We start from the raw sequence: 17510 nt of genomic DNA on the forward strand, positions 1-17510 counted from the left end.
TACTATAGTAAGAAATAGGAGCAATAAATCATATGCCAAATAATAGTACGTACTAAATTAAATACAAAAATACATAATGAAAAAAACGATGTTATGAACTAACTTAATAAAGCATAAATAAATAAATAAACAACGAGCACCGGCGATCCTCATTAGTACCAAAACTTGCCACGTAGTGTTCGTTTGTGTGAAAGATGTCGATTAGAAATCCCGCCAATAGCGAGGTGCAAATTAAACGGGTCGCTAGCAAATTTGAATTAGAAGGTGAGGATTTTCTGAGCTATATTGTGACTGGTGATGAAACGCGGAAGACTCATTACACCCCTGAGACAAAAAGACAGTCATCACAAAGGCGGCACACTAGTCCCCATCTGCCAAAAAATCAAAACCTCAATTTCGGCCAAAAAAATCATGGCATCCTGTTTTGGGACCGAAAGGGGATAATTTTGATATTTTTTTTGCCCCAGGGGGAGACGATTACTGCAGCACTATAGTGTGAGACCCCACAAAAGCTTAAAAGTGCAATTCAAAACAAACGGAGGGGAATTTATTTATTTATTTAATTTTACATAAACGGCATAAATTGCCTTTAACATATATTTAACATAAATATATTTAAAAAAAACATAGATTAATATTAATTATAATAATAAAAATACTTCATAGTTTTATTCCACTTTTACTTATAATTATTTTATAATTTTTTTACCAGTGACCGGGTTTCGTCGTGACCGACATCGGCAGACGACCAGAAACAAGAGGTCTCGAAATGGACGAAGATGGCGGGAGAAATCTACGAGGAAGGCAGCAAAAAGCTTGTGCCACGACTTACAACCTACATAGAACGGGGAGGCGCTTACGTGGAAAAATAAGTAATGCAAACAATGTACTGTAATACTTTTTTTAATACAAAAACTGAGTACTCTTACTTTCTGGATATGCCTCGTACTATTTATTTATTTATGTATTTCGCAGTTTTGAAATGTACAGAGTTTCTTTGTTTCAGGTCCCGACTAGCTAGGAAATTCCTGTGTTTAGGAAGGACCTTATTTTTTACATGTGTTTTTTTTATTTATTTCATTAAATGATACTTAATAAATTCAAATAATAATAATAACATTAGAAAAAATCTCAAAATATTGTTTATACATATAAAGTATTAATATAAATCTCCACCAACAATCAACGGAAAGTGGCTTGGTGGGGAGATTTTAGTTTTAGTAAAAAAGAAGATTGAAATGTTAAGTGTACAAATCTATACTAACATTAATTAAAAAATATGAACCTATTTCTCTGAATATATCGGCAGTTCGGCAACTAGGTATCTGCTTTTTATTTAGTGTGGCATGAAAAAAAATCCTCAAATTTATCTTTCCTCTACTCCGAGATAAGATTCATAATATTGCACTCCGTAGAGACTGCTTATCTGCCGTAAAACAATAATAACAAATCTGTTTGTACATGCGTTTTAAAACTTCACCAATTCTTGTGAAGTTGCGTGAGATTTACACGCAACGTTGTCATGTTGTGTACGCCGGCGCCGTCCGAAATGTTTGTAATCAAACCGAACACGTCACTCAAGTTTCCTGTAAAAATATGTTATGTCTTCTTAATTAGTTAAAGTAAATAATGCTGATGCTTTGTAGGTGGTGTCTACCTCAAGCAAGCTGTGTCTACAAATCGTCAGCTCCGCGCGAATCCACCATTTTCGCAATATTTTAAAAAGATGAATCAATTTATTATGTAAGTATGTACCGCGAAACTATGTAATCTATGATCAACCTTTAAAAAAATATATTTCCATTTGATTTCGGTAAATTTGGTACATTAAGGACGAAAGTAGATTTGTGTCACTAACTTCCCTCAGAAGCTTTAGTCACTAACTTTACTCAGTGGCTTGTCAGAACCTGTCAAAGTGCGCGTGTAATTTGTTGCGGGCCAATTACGACTCTGTGTTTTTTAATATACTGCTCGATAGCAAAGACAAAGGTAAGTTTTTCTTGTTGCATAAAATAGACAAAGGTTTTTAGATCATTTCCTGTTATATTATGTGCTGTCAGTAGCTTAAATCAAGAATTACGACAACAACAACAACAAACCATCACGCCGTTTCCCCGTAGGGATAGGCAGAGAGGATAGAACGCCATAACACTCTATCTTGGCATACAGACCTCGCTTCCTCTACATTCATACATCTTCTTATGCACGCACGCCGATTATTCCTACTTTTGACATGTCCATCTTCAAGTATTTGATGGACTTGATCGTGCCATGTCTTTCTCGGTCTTCCTCGTTTTCTGCATCCATCAACATTTGCATCGTAGATCCTTTTAGTCGTTCTTTCGCTGTCCATTCGCTCTACATGTCCAAACCAACGCAGCACCCCTTTCTTAATTCTGTCAATAATGCATGTCTCAGCCTTACACACTTCACGGATCTCGACATTTGTGCACCTATCATACATCGTTTTACCACACATTCGCCTGAGGGATCGCATTTCGACAGCATTCAACCTACTTTCATCATTATTTTTCCAATTCCATACTTCGCTCCCATACATTAGAGTTGGAACTAGAACTCCGTTGTGAACTGCTAGTTTAGCCTCGTGCGATAAACATTTGTTTGCCAAAGTAGATTTTAGTTCACCGTTCACCCTGTTCCCGGCACTCACCCTCCTTTCAATATCTTTATCGGCCTTTCCGTCCCTAGTAAACAATTAACAAGAATTACGACGATGGGCAAATTAAAAGGCATAAGTTGAGCCTCTGGGTTGTCAATTTTGCCCAAACGAAAAAATGTGTTAGGGCTGTCACTTTTTTATTTTAATAATTAGTTTAAATTAAATAAAAACTATTATGAAGGTTTTGCACACATAAGGTATTTTGGATTTTTTTTAAATATCATTATTATTGTGGATAATTTAATTGAATTCTTCTTTGCCTTTCTTAATTTATTTGATAATGTGTTTTTATATACCTTATATTGCTTTTTAATAGATTCTGAAGCATTTCTCATTTTTTGTATGGTATTCACTTTGTTTCTTTACTAGATAATTTTAATTATATCTGGAGTTAACCAGCCTCAATTATTATACACTCTCAAACCATATTTTTTCACTTTCGTAGCTATGGACTTAGATTCCGAAATAATTTATATTAATTTTTAAAATTGATGTCGTCTAGTTTAAACCTTCTTTGTTGTTCGTTAACTATATTCCTGAAACAGTTATTATTTCTCACAACATAGGTACAAGTATTTGTCATTTCGAAAAATGTGTGTACCTACCTGATATTAAAACATGTAATTTACGTAATTAAGATTAAGATTATTGGTGTGTATACTTAAATAAAACATTTCTTTAAATAAACAAGATTTACTAATTTTTCTTAAGTTATCAACCAGATTGTGACAACCCTTAGGCCTATAAATTGCTTGTATGAAAACAAATAAAGTTTGGCGGGTAAATTTGCCCAATTATTTTTGGACGAATATTTTATTAGTTAGCCATTGAAAATATACTCAAACGACAATTTTGCCCTTGAATTAATAATTCAATAAAGTAGTTCTTGGACAAGAACGCCATATGAGCTACAGTTCAACATAAATAATGGTTGCGGGCAAACATGGAAGAACATGTAGGTAATTTGTAAAATTTTAAATTGCTTGAAATCGCATTTAAATATGACTGAATTTACAATTGTAACCCAATTCAATGATTACCAAGGTCATTCGTAGTAATTACAAAGTAAAGTACAACATACATTTTTATGGAGAAAATTAACATAATTGCAAAAAAGCGGGCAAAATTGGACGGTTTCGCGGTACGTGTACTTAGGTACATTTTAGCTTTTTTTAATCTGCTAATGAATATTTTAATATTCAAATCTTTGTTTTGTTTTTATTTGACTTTATTTCGGAAATTAACATTTCTACATCCGCATTTTTAGTTAATATTAAATAAATTGCATGGCGTTAGAACGAATTTTCACAAATTTGTTTCCATAAATAGTACAAAGTGAGTAAATAATATTAAACTAGCAGGAATTACATGCTAGAAAATTTGGCCCCACGTAATCTACCCTCCCGGCCTCGTTTTATCAGCCCTACAGCCTCAGTTGATTGGCTCTCAGGCCTCATCGGTCGGCCCTTCGGGCCTCGGTTTATTAGGATCTCAAGCACCTTAAAAAATAACCCCTTTGAGCCTCACATTTTTTTGTTGTTGTTCGGAGACATCTAAATGTTTAACAAAGTCAACGCTTTAATTACTAATAGTATATTGTAACTTATATGATTAATTAACATTTTCGAGCCTAAGCGTTAAAATAATTTGCCAGTTTCAGAGTGGGGTATTAAGAATACACCAGCTAATATTCTATAAATACGACTTAAAAATAAATAAATTTTGTCACTATGATTTTTTAACACAAAAGAGCGATTTATTTTAGGATCTTTATTTTTCACACGCGTTTACTCTTTGCTTCATATATGGCTACACTGATGAATTAACGTCAAATAAATACGAACGCGGGAGACTAAACATGAGGATTTTCATTAAAATCATTATTTAGTTATTTATTTATATATACGCCCAATGAGCATTTTTAAGGACATATTTATACATGGAAAATTGTTATGAAGGAAAGTAGAAAGACATAATGGTATACAGTAGTGTGGAGTGGTGTTCATCACCATCAAGCCGCAAAGTTGACAGGACCGAACACCGTTTTGGCCCGCAACGCGTAACCCGACGCAACGTCAGCTCGGACAAGTAATTAAACGTCGTGCAGCAAAAGAATATACACATTTCATCTTGGCATTTCGTGTCGCCCGTCCACCAGCTCCTCGCCAGTGTTCGCTATTGTAAATTCCTTCTGCACAAAATTGTAAGGATGTAATTCGTGTGTATCTACTCAATAAATAACTTTGATTGTAATCCACCTTTCTCATTTAACCTCAAATCAATTCACGCGCACACATCCATACAGTAAACTCGATGGGAGTGGAAGCGGGAGAGAGGTGTTTATAATTGAATTTGATTCAGTGATCGTTTGAAAGAAGACAACTTGTTATCAAAGAAATCAAGACTGGTATGTTTGTTGGCAGACCTAAGAATTCTGGGCATAGGGGAATGAAAACCATAGTTAGTTCTATGTTTATTGGTATGAAAAGTTAGTTTTGTCTGAGGTTTCTAGTTGGGATACAATTTCATTGAGCTCAGTAGTTAAGGCGCATCAAAGATTGTTATTGATTATTGATTTTCATCATCATTGCAACCATTTGGTTAAATTGACCACACCAAATACGTTTTTAAAACAGTTTTATACATCATTTGACGTTTAGTCGTAGGTGTGGCCATTGTATGAAGCAAAGTGTAGTCGCCATAAAGGAAAAAGTATCTAAATTAACCACTCTTTGGAAAGTAAAAATAATTTATAATATCATCCATGATAGTTTTGTTTGATAATGTTTCGAGTTTTCTGCGAAATTTAAACATATTTTACTGTTGCGAGAGGACGCTGGCATCGCGCTCCTCTCGCTGTTACACATTGAATAACATAGATTTAAAGCCGAGCAACCCATTAGCGGGGAGGTACAGTTAAGAGAGAGTTAAGAGGGGGACGGCATTAATAAATATAAATTATAACCGCAAGAAATCCGGACTTTGGTGGTTATTGCTGGAAATATGCAACCAAATAGCAAGAAGTGTACGTGCGAACTAACCAACGTATCAAAGATTATTAAACTGTAGAGCGAATGAATTCCATATTTTGCTGTTTAGACGGGGAAAAGCAACGATTTAAATTATTATTGAAAGAATTCTACGGAAAAATATTGAAATAATTTTGAGCATTAATAATATTATGGGGTAGGATTATGCAAAAAATGAAATCAAAATGATGATTTCAAAAAAGTTATTGAAAAAAAATGTGTTTCCAGAAATTTTCAAGCAGCCAGTGGGCTACATGGTGACGGTATCTACCTACTGTCTACAAAAGCTTCTCTTCGGACATCTATCTCCCTTTGTTAACCATGGAGTTAAAACAGTGCTTTATTTATTAAGTTTTTTATTGCTTACTTCTTGGCATGAACACTTGACCAATTTACTACTTTGCTCTATTTGAAAAAAAAATATTGATATTATTTTTTTATTTTAACTTTGCTGGAATTCCACTCGTCCATGCGCTTTGTAGCTGCACGATGATTGGTTATCTAGCTTTCATATATCAACATTAAAAGACCTAAATTTTGTAAATGGGGTCTAGAATTCCAATCGTTTATGCGCTTAGTAGCTGCAAGACATGTTGTAATCTTACTCCTTTTTATTATTCATAATTTTTTTTTTTAAAATATGAATACACTAAATTTATTTGTCAATTTTTAAAATGTGTAAATGGGGGCTAAATTTCTAACTGTCTATGCGCTCTGTAGCTGCAAGACGTCCTGTGATCTAGCTCCTATCTGTTATAATTTTTTATTGATCTTAATTGAAAACGAGGAACTAGAATCCCAACGGTCCATGCGCTCTGTAGCTGCAAGACGTACTGGGATATTTATTAATTGTACAGCACCCTTGAGGTGATTTTTACAAAAATGGCGCTCTATAAATTATCCAACTATTTATATATATATAAATATATATGTTACTTGCGGGACCCAGGATGCCCCCTTAAACTCGGAAGGGTTAATGAGGTTTTCAAATGAATATTTACTATTGATTAATTATTCATAAAATTTGACATATTCACAGTCTGAGTAAATCTTTAAAAGAAAACAATTTTGAAACTTTGTCATACCAAATACATACCTATCAGTAGCGAGCGGTAACTTTTGAAACAGGTATGCGGTCATGGGAAGAAAAAACACATAATTTTACTAACAATAGATTGTTCAAATTTTTGTCGACAAGGACTGGATTCAACTCCCTGGGGAGCTGTTAATATTAACATATTACAACAGAGATGAAGAACATTTTATAGAAGGTAATATAGAAGTCTAGGGCTTATGACCTGTCATTGGATGGTTTAAGTGACCACGTTACACACTGTGTAACATTCTGCCCATATTTGAACATCTATATTCCTTCAATTCTTTCATCTGTTGATGTTTGTGAAGTTAAGGAGCTGAAACCTTTATTTATGCAGGTGAGATTCACCTAATTGAATTATTTCACCTCCATACTAGGCAACGCCTGAAAATGTTCTTTTTTCAATTTTTACACTTCTTCATGGACCTGTGCTTCGATTATGAGCGTTATCTTCGTCTGTATATATCGAGACAGTATACTTAACGTCTGTACTATCTGTATCTTACCTCGGTATGTTCTACCTACTTGTCATATCCACATCATATGATCGAAACAAGCCAATGGAATGACCGCAAACAATTACTCCGCGTTCCTTACGTCATTAACATTTTTCAAAATGTAATAGCCCGTATGCGAACCCCACAATTGTAGGGATCATAATAACCCATAATCCCCAATAGCCAAAATGGTTTTAAAATACTCGTAGTTCTTATTTATATTTTAAATAGGCTTCTGTGATAGAAAGTGCCCACTTCAAGGCGATTATAAACTACTTCTTCTTCTTCTCTAAGTGCCCTGTCAGGTATTCCCAGCGTTGGCATTCACTCTGGCAAAAATTTCTCTCTCCTTTGCTGCCCGGAAAATCTGCTCCACAGTCCTAGAGCCAGTCCAGTCTCGTATATTTCGCAGCCAGGACACCTGTCTTCTTCCAGCCCCTCTGTGACCCTCAATCTTGCCTTTCAAAATTAAATGAAGCAAGTGGTACTTTTCTCTACGCATTATATGCTCCACGCATTAAATTTTACGAACTTTTATGGTGGTTTAGAGTTCTCTGTTCGTTCTAGATCGACTTAAGACTTTTGAGTTCGTTATCAGGTCTGTCCAAGATATCTTAAGCATTCTGCGATGCAACCACATCTATAAACTACAATAAATCCCAATTCAAGCAAAAAAGATCACTTTAATATGATTTTTATATGACTTTTAACCATTGCCAAAACGATATGCTTATCGATCGTCTGCATTTATCTACTGAGGTAGTACTAAGCGATTACAAGGCCGACTTTCAATACTTTCTCTCAGAAAGAAAGTAAAACAGTTGCAAAAAATATAACAAAATTATTTTTATACAGCGGTAACTTTCTAACGCCTAGATACTCTTCTTTGTTAATAGGACAGAACCTAGCGACGTTTTTTTAAACTGACAGCTATGTTGGAATTTAATTCGACTTCAAAATTTACTTATTTCTCTTTCACAAAAAAATGCTAACCTCAAAACGATTAAAAAAATTTAATAGAAAAATCGGTCGGTGGAAATTTTTTTTTGACACTTTTAATGCGTAGATAAACGTATCGAGGGGTTCTAGACCCGTCGGTATACACCGAGGTACTTTCGGCGATTTCGGCGAATTGTTCATATCCAATCAATTTAATCCCAGTCAGTGAAGAATTCACCTCCCCTTTCTCTCAATCCAATGAAGTAAACTTACATCAAAATTTTAATGGTGGGAGTATCGGTACTATACCTTTGTATTCGATCGGGAGACTTTTATCTTCAACTATGACGTCATACTGAAGCTATGTCATTTTAGAGTTTAGATATGTGTACCGTGACGTACGCTTCCCATGACGTCATACTGATGTACCTACCCAAAACTTGAAGGGGGGGGGGGTTCGGTAGTATATCTTTGTAATCGCTAGAGGGAATTTATCTTTAACTATACCATCAAGGTGAAAGTATGACGTCTTTATCTTCCCATCATAATCGAGGCGCTGGTGGATTTATCAACACTATTTTGAGTTTTTCCAAAATTTTTTGCAGACAAGGACTGGATTCAACTCCCTGGGGAGCTGTTTATATTAACATATTACAACAGAGATGCAGAACATTTTAGAGAAAAAAAATCCGTTTTATTTATTTGATAAACATAATACCAATGCTTTAGATCAGTAGTTTCCATTTTTGTCTATGGAACCTTAATTTTATTATTATCGGTCGCTTTCTGTGGAACCCCACCCCATCTCGACAGTAAAAATGTAAATTAACAAAAATAAAACCCGTGAAAAGTGTTTTGAATTAAAAGGCGAATCCACACTCCAGTGAAATATAGAAGAGCAAAATGACCCTTTGATGAATGTAATATCATATCCACTCGATTTTAAATTTTCAGGACTTTTACCTAAGAGTAACCGTAGAGTAAAAAACACTAGTGCAGGACTCAGATTCCATTTCACAAACAGAACTGTGTTCTAAATTTGTTGCAACAGAAAGTGTAAAACATTTTTGAGAAGGGAATACGGAAGCCTAGGCATTTACAGGGTTTATGACCTGTCATTGGCTGGTTTAAGTAGTCACTTTACATGCTGTGTAACATCGATACAAACCCTCTCTGTTGCAACAAATTTAGATCTAAATAACTACCCAGAGAGAAAATCCAGCCAGTCCGCAAACATTTGGACATACTCAAAACATTATAGAACTGTATTCTTCTGCAGCCCGGACAATGTGTCTCTTAGTAGTCAGAAAAATAAATAAATAACAAAATTGATTCTCCAAAACTACTTGAAAGACTTCCATTCCGTGTGCCATCTAGACCGACAAGACAAAATCTTCTGTTTTACAATGAAAACGCGTCAACAAACTATCTTCTACAATACCTAGAATATGCGACCAATATAACAATATACTCGTATTTACCGAGGCTGATATTTTTTGTGACAATGTATGTAAATGTAGGTCAAAAATTATAGGAATTTTGAGAGAAGCAGATATTTAACTTTATTATTATTATTGTATAAATATTTTTTCATTTCGTTTCTTTTACATTTATTATATTGAACATAATTTAAATTATTGTATTAAGTGTAAACATTTTTTTTGGTGTGTGCTTAAGTTTCATACACTAATATACAAAGCAATTGGCAATATATGTGTATATACTGTTTGTTTACCTAATAAAATAAAATTAAAAAATCAAAAGGGACTACTTATCTGTAATTTTTTCTGTGTTTAAGTTTTCAAAAGTTTTAATAAACACTTCAGTAAATACACAAAGAAATAAAAAAACAAAAAACAGCATCATTTAGAAAGGTAATTTTTTATTTAAAAGTAATTCTCAAATATTTGAGCTTGTGGATTAAAGCCATGAAATTGAGTCTTAGTTTTTGAAAATTACAGATGGTCCCTTCTGTCGTCTGACTACAGCTCTTATTATCCAGTTAAGTATTATAAAGCATATTTATGTCTATGATCTCTTCTGTAAAATTGTCTATGTTCCTCAACGAAATGGCCGCATCGCGAGATTATAATGACATCATATTGTCAAACATTACGCGCTATAATCCGTATTTTTAAGGTTTTGTCGGAATAAAACGTGAGTTTATTCTTAAATTTTATTTGTAAGTTCAACAAAGATACAGAATTAGGAATTAAGTCCAGAAGGAGCGTAGAATTACGTTTGAATACATCGGACTGTGTCCAAAAATCCCCCCACTATACCCTACTTTCGCTGCGCGCATTGGTCATGTCACCGCGTATTGTTGCACGATGGAAAAAAAACAATCATAACACAAATGTAAGGAAAAAAGTTCCTCTCCTCTCCTCTCCTCTCCGCTTCTTTAATTTTCCCTTTAATTTTTTTACTAGCTTATGTAGGAAAATGTATTTGAAAGTACCAAAAATGCTGTATTTTATTTCTTACTTTACATTATATTATCTTTGCACCATACTTGTACAAGCCCTCCAGGCGTTTATGAAAATTAAATAAATAAATATAATATCTTTTAAACCCGATTTACATTTTCATTTTCATTTTTTTTCCCTGGCGTAGGCATCCGTAAAGTGAAAAATTCGTCCAGGATTCTGGATCTATTTCACTAACAATGTATTCGTCTGCTTTTCGGGCAGTTTCACATTATCCAGATAAGTTCTGTAAAGTATATTTACGTCTATGACCGTCTATATCGTAGTTGTAACATTTTACATAAGCAATATTGTCTATGCATCTCCTCGAAATGGTCGCCCCGCTTGTGTCATGAATCGTATTATCAATATTATCTTGCTGTAGTTCTTTTTCTTAGGTTTTGTCTGTATAAAACGTGAGTATATAATGTAATGTTAATATAGAAGTTCAAAAAGAAACATAAAATTTATACAATTTGTAAATAAGCGTTGGTACCATTTATCAAATATAGCCTCAATTATAAAACTCCACCATAGTTCGTAAATTATATAGGTAAGTGTGTAGTTTAATGAAATACATTTGAAAAACAATTAACGCTTTAGTTATAAGTAAGACTAATGATTATTTTGAAAGAAAATGCAATATTTTTACGTCTGGTAAATGCTGAATATAACGGATTACAATAGCCTTGACCATTAACAGTTAAACATTTATTTATCTTCTTTTTATTCATGATTAAAGCTATGAAATAAAACAACGCGATAGCACCCGTGGTTGGCATTTTATCATCACCGTCAAAATAAGCGGTAGTCTACCCGGTATTTTCAATTAGTAACTATTTTTTATTAATCAATGTATTTCATAAATAGATATGTTTTTTTAATCTATAGAAATCTACTTTTATACATCTAGTAAACGTTATAACGGTTAAAAAAAGAGACTTACTCTTGTGCTTGGATAGTGAATTACACTGTTATAGTTATTTATTTATTTTAGAATGTATATAATTTTCCTTCATTCTAATTAAAATTTAAAGCAGTTTTTACACTTACTCAAAAAAATTCGTTGAATTTTTAAAAATTTATTTATTGATATATTAGTTTTAATAGTTTTTAGTTCATTGGGGAGATTATTGTAATTTTTGACAAAGCTATTTTGACCATGACTTGTGTGGAATTTAGGAATTTTAATATTATTTGGTATCTGAGTGACTTGTTTATCTGAAATTCTTTTATTTTTTCTTCTCTATAAATTTGTATTTATTTTTATTATTTAATTTATTTTATAAATAGTGTCTTCTGTGTGAAATTCAAATAATTTATATAACACTATGTAAAGCGCCCTTGAGGTATTATATTACGAGTATGACGCCGTATAAGTTATCTATAATAATAATAATAATAATAGACTTTCCGTATTGAATGTTAACGGTTTCTTTAAAATTACTTTAATAATTAATCTTTGTACTATTTTAAGAAATTTAATTTATTGGCATTACACCACCCCATCCAACAATACCATGTTATAATAAAGATTGTCCAATTGAGTAATATCCTATTTTTATATGCAAACATAAGTTAGTATATAACATCTCTATCCATTTGGATCTTTGGCACATCTTGGTTGTATGGTGGCGCTATTGCCATTATTTTTACTTTGTACTTTTTTGCCATGGGTCTATTATAAATTTTCGTAGGCCATTTATCTTTAAATCGGCAAAAGCAGATCGATGCTTCACTAAAATCAGTAATATTTGTAAAAGTAAAATTTAATTACATTGAATAAAATATATAATTTTTCAATTTTCGAGAAGTCTTAATATTTACATTCAGAACATGATAATGGTTTCTCTCGCGTTGCGCAATCTTAAAGATTAGCTAATATATGATTATAAGCGACCCGTGACGTTATCGGATGCTGTGTGACGTTATCGGCCGTTTTAGTCCAAATGTATCTGTTATATGAGTACCTTTTATGTGTTGTTTGCTTACGGCGCGCAAATCATGTCACTTGTCACACAATAAAACTGTGATTTGTTTTTTCAAGGCACTGTGCCTAAGCGCAGAAATTTATCTAGAGATTTGTGATAAACTGTTTTTTTTATATATCTAATAACTCGAAAATGGTAAAAAAGGGGTGTTTGGCGATTAAAAGTATTAAAATATATTCAACCCAAAACAGTAGGTATTAAATACATTGTTTCCATTTTTAGGTGATTGATCCTCAGTAGTAAGGTCTTCGGATTCGACTATGGAACAGATCATTTCAGTGAGTGTCAAGGCTGAATCGGGGACTGGCGATGTTAAAGGAGATATTATCCATACTGGCGAAGGGGCGTCATATACATACACAAGCGAGGAACCAAATTTTGCTAATCTTAAGGCTGAATCGGGGACTGGCGATGTTAAAGAAGATATTTTACACGCTAGGGAAGAGACGCCATGTTCGTACAGACGCGAGGAACCAAGTTTTGTTACTGTGAAGGCTGAACCAGGGACTGGCAATGTTAAAGGAGATATTCTCCATACTGGGGAAGGGACGCCATATCCCGACAGAAGCGAGGAACCAAGTTTTTCTACGGTGAAGGCTGAACCGGGGACTGGCGATGTAAAGGGAGATATTTTTCTTGCTCGGGAAGGAACGTCATATCCCTACATAGGTGAGAAACCAAGTTTTGCTACTGCGAAGGCTGAGCCGGGGACTGGCGATGTTAAAGGAGATATTCTCCATGCTGGGAAAAGGACGACATATCCCTACAGAAGCGAGGAACTAAGTTTTGCTACCGTGAAGGCTGAACCGGGGACCAGTTATGAACAACAGTATACTATTGATAGTTATATACTGAACTTCATGAAAATTGACATTGATTATCCTGATATAAAACAAAAATGTTTGGAAGCCTCTCGCAACACTGAAGTTGACTCTAGTGAGTAATAAAATACATGTTTGTTTATTTATTTGATAATTGTAGTCTGCATTACTTTACGGGCTGTTTAACCAATCACATAATGCAGACTGTGAATATCAGTTAGAAGTTAATAAAAAAAAGCAGATAGCTGCTAAACTTTCGATATGTACAGAAAAATAGAGTCATATTATCCGCAGAAGCCGTATTCAGCAAGCGAATTGCCCTATTAATGGGTGAATTCTGACTTGCATTTGCATATAAGTAACACATTCCTCATCCCTAAATATGTATAACATGATGTACTTTTATTTAAGTTAAAATGTGCAAGCCCTATCTCCCCATTAAGAAAACACCTGTTATTTTGAATTTTTTCGTTTAGGTACATATCTTTTGATAAATTTTTATTTTTTTATCCCAAACTTTTGACTAACTCTTCTTTTGACAAGTCTGGTTTTTGGTTGGCTGGAAGATTTTGCTTTTAGCAGTAAGTCAACCAAAGTACCTACTTATTCTTTGTACTGGAAGATTCAAATAAATAAATAAAATGAAATAACACTGCATGAAAGTTTGACATGTAATATTATTGTCAGTAGTATTGTAACACACAATATAAGGCAGTTTTTTGTTGTAGTCGGTCGCCGATAGCGGTGAGTATTACAAACTTACTATGCCCACAGCGCCAATTAAGAAGTATCATCCGTGGCAGCCACATCTTGCCAACAATAGTTCAGTGCGGGCTGACACCAAACTATTTTTATTGATTATACTTCGTTTTCAACTAATTAACGTGATAGAAAACCGATAAATCGCCAATGTACTTTATTTATAATGCAAAATATATGATCACGCAAGCGAATGTAACAATGAAACGAGTCATATCAATTAACAGTTAATAAGAAATCTATGATTACTTGCTCAATCAATATATAAAGTTTCCTTCTAGGCCTATTCAGGGTCTATTACAAATAGGTCCCGGGTATCCGCAAAACGGTAGCCCAATGCTTCCCACCAGGTTTATATTATGACTTTATCTTTTCAGGCACTAAGTCGACATCATTATTTGTGGAGAGTGTTAATCTACCTTCTCATAGTGTGGAACCACTACCCGTGTGTGAATACAAAACACGGAAGAAGAAGAAGAAACCTCGTAATGTAGATCTATTGACGATTGCTAGCAAGAAACGGTTTGCATGCTCAGAATGTAAATATACAGCTCAACAGAAAGGTAATTTTAAACGGCACATGTTAACACATACTGATGAGAAACCGTTTGCATGCTCTGAATGTAAATATGCAACCCAACAGAAGGGTCATTTAAAACTACACATGCTGATACATACTGGTGAGAAACCGTTCTCATGCTCAGAATGTAAATATACAGCTCGACAGAAATGTACTTTAAAACAACACCTGTTAGTACATACTGCCGAGAAACGGTTCGCATGCTCAGAATGTAACTATACAACTCAACATAAGGGTAATTTGAAACACCACGTATTAATACATACTGGTGGTAAGCCGTTCGCATGCTCAAAATGTAATTTTAAAAGTCGATATAAGTATTGTTTAAAACAACACTTGCTTATACATATTGTCGATAAACCGTTCGCATGCTCAGAATGTAAGTATTCAACTCGTCAGAAAGGTGATTTAAAACATCACTTGTTAATTCACACAGGAAAGAAGCCGTTCGCATGCTCAGAATGTAAATATACAACTCCACATAGAAGTTATCTTGAAAGTCACATATTAGTACATTCAGTCGAGAAACCGTTTGCATGCTCAGAATGTAATTATATAACTCGACATAAGTATAGTTTAAAACAGCACTTTTTGATACATACTGACGATGAACTATTTGAATGCTCGGAATGTAAATACACGACTCGACGCAGAAGTTGTTTTAAAAGTCACATGTTAATGCATTCAGACGAGAAACCGTTCGCATGCTCAGAATGTAATTATTTAACTCGATATAGGTATAGTTTAAAACAGCACTTGTTGATACATACTGGCGATAAACCGTTCGAATGCTCAATATGTAAATATACGACTTCAAGTAAAAGTAATTTTAAACATCACCTTTTGATACATACTAATGAGAAACCGTTCGCATGCTCTGAATGTAAATATAGAACTCGAATGAAAGGTAGTTTAAAAAGTCACATGTTAAAACATACTGGCGAGAAACCGTTCGCATGCTCAGAATGTAAATATTCAACTGGAATGAAAGGTAGTTTAAAAAGTCACATGTTAAAACATACTGGCGAGAAACCGTTCGCATGCTTAGAATGTAATTATGCAACTCGATATAAGGTTTGTTTAAAACAGCACATGTTGATACATACTGGCGATAAACCGTACCCAACCTCAGAATGTAAATATAAAACTTAATATTGGGGTTGTTTAAAACAGCACACGTTGATTTATATTGGCTAGAAACTAAAATAGTTAAAAAGGTAATTATTCTTATTTTGAAAAAAATCTCTTAATCTGTCTTCATTAAAGAGACGTAGAACTGAGATGGACCTTATATGCATTTTCAAAATACTTAATGCGTTAAGTAATGTCCCATCTCTGTTGCGATCAATTTCTTTTTCACGTTCCCAACCGTGTCACCAGAAGTCAAAATCTGCTATTTATAAAATCTTCCAAGAGCAACTTTGGTTTTTATGCCCCAATGTCCAGAATGTGTAGATAAGTCAATTCATCACACGACTTGGATTTTTTGGAATAGATCTTCCGGCTTTTCTTCGCGACTAAACAGTGTGGGATGAAGTTGGGTTGGCATGGTTTAGCTCAAAGTTTTTGGTCTTTCGTTTTTTTTTATATATTGTATACTATTATTGTTTTGCCCTTGTTTGTCTTTGCCAAAAAGTTTTATGTTATTTTTGTTCAGTTTCTTGCATTTATGTTTCTCCATGTAATTGTTGTAATTGGCTTAGGCCGTATATATATATAATAAATAAGTAAATAAATAGCGGAACTAAAACTATCGCAAATTCCCATATATTTTTTAAATCCTGCTCTCGCGCAGTGCATCGTTGGAATATACTAGCGAGAAAGTAAAACAGTTAAAAAAAATCGTTAAATTAAGAAGAAATTTTACAAATTTTTTGACTTTGTTAATTTTTTAAATAAAATAAACATTTTTTACTATGATTAAATTATTCTTGTTTTATTTTGAGCCCCTTGCCGTCTCTTAAGAAGTTTATTAATAAATCATTTCGTGTTTCGTGACAGTACAGCTTCTTTATGGGAAAATTACGCGAGAAGGGCAAAAAAATACAAATATTAAACAGTGCCCTATGGACTGAAATGAGACAGTGCGCTGTGAACGAAAATAATGAAATATTAATAATCAAATGATTAAACGGCCATTAAAAAAAAATTAATGTTTTCTATGAAAATTATAGAAAAATACCGTATTCTAACGTATTGGTGACGCGAGAGAGAGGCGCGAAAGTTATTTCTTCGATAGCTTAAAGAGCGGGTAAACTAATCCAATATGGTCCAACAAGGTCAGCCAACACACACGTTATTAAGGACGCTTACTGCCACCTAATATACAATGGAAATCGACTCACCTGTGTTGAAGTGTCCCCCCTCGCTCCGCCAGATATTATTTGCGGGAATGATGCGGATTTTAGGTTCTTTCTTTATTCGGCTTTGCGTATTTTTGGATATTGGATGCGGTGATGATAATAATGCTCTTGAGACTTTAGCGATAGCTATATTAGGAATATAGCGAAAGTAATATTATATTTTTTTGTTAGTTTATCATGCGGATCACAGAAGAGATTAATTTGTTTTTAAGGAAAAATACAGTCAGTTTTATATTTGAATGTGGAATTCTTATATTAATAAAGTGCGGTTGGTACTGCCAGGTTGCTCA

At 33.8% G+C, this 17510-nt stretch overlaps 1 long non-coding RNA gene across 3 annotated transcripts; it reads left to right on the forward strand.

Moving 5' to 3' along the window:
• Positions 1–782: 782 nt before the first annotated feature.
• Positions 783–16701, forward strand: LOC148271281 (uncharacterized). 3 transcript variants are annotated; one of them, XR_015825137.1, is made up of 4 exons: positions 783–872; positions 1647–1989; positions 12920–13633; positions 14655–16701. It is a non-coding gene; the product is annotated as an uncharacterized LOC148271281 (long non-coding RNA). The 3 variants fall into 3 exon arrangements; XR_015825138.1 differs by lacking the exons at positions 783–872; positions 1647–1989 and adding an exon at positions 10167–11122; XR_015825139.1 differs by lacking the exons at positions 783–872; positions 1647–1989 and adding an exon at positions 10318–10398.
• The last annotated feature ends 809 nt before the right edge of the window (positions 16702–17510 follow it).

The sequence above is a fragment of the Micrasema longulum genome, unplaced genomic scaffold (genome assembly GCF_059751315.1).
Source record: "Micrasema longulum isolate JH-2025_06_02 unplaced genomic scaffold, ASM5975131v1 h1tg002967l, whole genome shotgun sequence".
Lineage (NCBI taxonomy): Eukaryota > Metazoa > Arthropoda > Insecta > Trichoptera > Brachycentridae > Micrasema > Micrasema longulum.